The sequence below is a fragment of the Ylistrum balloti genome, unplaced genomic scaffold, assembly GCF_031769215.1.
Source record: "Ylistrum balloti isolate Yb309-2 unplaced genomic scaffold, AGI_CSIRO_Ybal_v1 Utg371666, whole genome shotgun sequence".
In the NCBI taxonomy this organism is placed as follows: Eukaryota; Metazoa; Mollusca; class Bivalvia; order Pectinida; family Pectinidae; genus Ylistrum; species Ylistrum balloti.
This window is the reverse complement of record NW_026782844.1, coordinates 45,311-48,894: the sequence shown is the minus strand read 5'-3', so window position 1 is coordinate 48,894 and position 3,584 is coordinate 45,311. Positions and strand designations below refer to the sequence as shown.

General features: G+C 34.9%; 1 pseudogene; it reads left to right on the top strand.

Annotated features, from left to right (window-relative positions):
- Positions 1-248: 248 nt before the first annotated feature.
- On the top strand, positions 249-2,211 carry LOC132563266 (toll-like receptor 3; annotated as a pseudogene).
- Positions 2,212-3,584: the final 1,373 nt, after the last annotated feature.

The window sequence follows — 3,584 nt, the reverse complement described above, 5'->3', positions numbered from 1 at the left end:
TCTGTTAAGCAATATATTTCAAAAATGTTTTGGTTTAACTTCCTTCTCTAAATTGACGTCCATTGTATAATATATCTGTACTTCCTCGTAGAAGACACGCTAGAGGTCCGAATTTATAAAATGTCATCGTGACGCGTTTCACTTCCTTGTTTACACCATCTTATCTTGTTTTCTTTTAAAAAAGCGATCACGCGGGTGAAAATTTAGTATACTACTAGTAGTACATCTAAGAAGACCACGTTATCAGCATGGTCGTATTTATAACACTATGTATAACCAGCACACTGAGTTTATTTGTCGTGGCAAAACCGTACTCGAACTTTCAACGAATTATACCGCGCGCCCATAGCTGTTCTGTCACAGGCCAAATCGCCAACTGCTCCGGAATAGGCATTTCATATATTCCGTCATTACCATTGGATGTAACAACAATACTGTATGATCATAATCCAGTCTATCATCTATCACAGACCACATTCATGTACGTGAAACGCCTGAAAATCATCCATCTCGATGTCAGTTACAGTGATATAAATGACATCGATAGAGATGTCTTTGATGAACTGCCAAGCCTAACAAGTTTAAATCTAAGTGGTAATCATTGATCTAACCTTTCTCTCTTCGGCACTGTTAACATCACAACGTTAGACATATCTGGAAACAGCTTTCGTAAAATTGATGGAAATGGATTTCCGTCTATGTTTCGAAAGTTGAACACTCTAATCGCCAATGGCAACCGGATCAGAACAATACCGTTTCAAAGTCTGCCCAGAAATATCACTGTCTTATCGGTCCGAGGTAACGAGCTAATAGATTTGAATCTGTCTTGTGGGTCTGGTGTCAACTACTCTCTGGAATCGCTGGATGTATCAAAGAACTTCCTGACAAGCTTGTCAGAATTTCAACATCATGGTCACTGTTTTCCCAACTTAAGCTCACTATTTTTGGATTACCTACCTCTTCGAAAGATTCCAAATAACACATTTTCAAAGTTTACATCACTAAAAAGACTCTCGATGGATTTTATTGGTCGACTTAGGAACATATACCCAAAAGCATTTGAATCTTCATCATTGGAAATTATTCTTGTTGGGAGTGCTAAGTCATTCCAAGTCAGCAATGACTCGATGAATTTGTTTCAGAACACAACCCTCCTAACAAATCTGACCACCATTCAACTCAAATTTCCTATGAATCATCCTACCTATCTTAAACAGCTTATCTCTCCCCTGAAAAATCTAAGGAATCTGACATTGAAGTTTGCAGATATCGGAAGTCTACCAGAACGTTTTCTTGACCATACTCCGAACTTAACATCCCTCACACTCGTTGGAAACGTCTTCAGCAAATGGGATAATAACATTTTCCCCTCATCTAAGTCGCTGCGTTATATAGATTTCGGCTTCAATCACATAACAGATATCGACGAAAACTCCTTCCCGACTGACGTATGGAATAATTTGTTAATGCTGGATCTAACAAAGAATCCATTCGTGTGTTCCTGTTCATTATACTGGTTTAGACGGGTATGGATCCCTGCTAACTACAAAACGCTACGACAGTACCCGAATAAGTACTACTGTGAGTCACCAAAAAATATGAAGAGTCGACAGGTTGATGAATACAACCCGAGTGCTGCTAGCTGTTTGGACCCCTTGGTAGTGATGGCCATAGTCTTATCTGTGTGTCTTTTTGTCATTACGTTCATAGGAATTTGGCTTTACAGATATAGATGGCACATAAAATACTATATGTACGTCTGTTGTGCGCGAAAGGGATATAGAAAGATTTCAGAAGAAGACAACTTCCACTTTGATGCCTTTGTATCCTACAACAGTGGAGATTGTACGTGGGTGATGACAAAACTAATGCCATTCTTAGAAAAACAGCAGAAATTCAGGCTTTGATCTTGGGAAATTAATTGCTGACAACATCGTTGATAATATGCACAAAAGTCGGAAGTTGATTTTGATTTTATCTAAATCGTTTACCTCCGACGAGTGGTGTCAGTTTGAACTATTGATGGCTCAGAGTAGATTTCTTAGAGAAGGGTCTAATGCCGTTATTCTTGTTATGCTAGAGAGAGTGGCTTTACACCAGATGTCCGGTCCACTAGGGATCCTACTTCAGAACAAATCTGCAATAGAGTGGACAAATGATCCAGTTGGACGAAACCTATTTTGGAATGAATTGCTAAACTCTATTAATTAAACATGATGTATATATGCTTATTTTATAAGATCACGTTGTTACCTTATTGAATGGTATATAAGTATATCTTTAAACACCACAGCCATGGTTTAATGGTAAAAACATAATTTTGAAATGTCACTTATAAGGTATAACATGTATTTATATGTATATAATTATTCGAACGGAAATCTTCGTTTTGTAGATATAGAAATCAGTTTAACACCAAAATTGCAGTTTCATCAAGATTCAAGTAGCGGGTGTAGTTGATGAAGACATATATCTTCCCGGATCACCTGGTTTTATTTTTCTTTTTTCTGCAGTCTCCGTTAAAATATTTCTTTTGTTCATATTATCCATAGTTCCATTGGATGTGAGTTTGCATTAAGATCATGTCGACATTTTCTTTGTTTTTGTAGGTGTATTTATAAATATGATATGTACAAGTATCACGGACTAAAATCATTTTCAATTTGACTTGTTAGTTTTACCATGCACATTCGTTGGAATGCTTTTAAAAATTAAACTGAATGCGAGGAAACAATCGTTTACCTGTTGCTTCCGTTAATGTATACCTTGCTCTCATTTGAGAACATGCCATAACTCGATGAAGCAGAAGGCGCTTGCTCTTCCGGAACACCCTATTTTATTATCCTGGTACATTTTCAAAAGTCTCTGTGTAGATCTTTCTTTTGTTCATATCTGGTCCTAGTTCTAATGAATTTGAGTTTGGATTATGATGACGTTGACAAGTCGATACTTTCTTTTTGTTTTTGTTTTGTTTTTGTTTTTTGTTTTTTTGTTTTGTTTTTTTTTTTGTTTTTTGTTTTTTGTTTTTTTGTGTGTTTTTTATCTGATGTTACATTATTGGACAAAGACAGGTGGTTGTTATAGAAGACAAATTCTACCTAATTGAAATCCTTAATAATTGTAGATATGGCGAATACTTACTTAGACACGATGGCAAGTCATGTTGACACATATCTTTCGAGTAATAAATATCGAATAGATATTTTTACATTTAAATCTGTTAAAAATATGTTTGGATGTGATACAAAAACAACAGTTCACACACACAAAAAAAGATTTAAATTGTTACACAAGAATATTTATTTACAAGTAATTTTCCGGGTGTTGTGATATAAGAACACATATTCAATGTTAACTCAAAATTATAATTGGTTTTAAGTAAGAACAAGTTTTGCATATATTTCACCAAATTGGAGAAACTTTTCCGAAATGTATTTTGTGCATGTTATACAAATTATACGTTTTTTTAAAAATACATGATACTATAACTGTATCAACAACAATATTTACAGTATTTTGTGTAATACCTGGTAAATCATATGAAACAACTTATAAAATCTAGATATGTATGGATGTTAAAATAT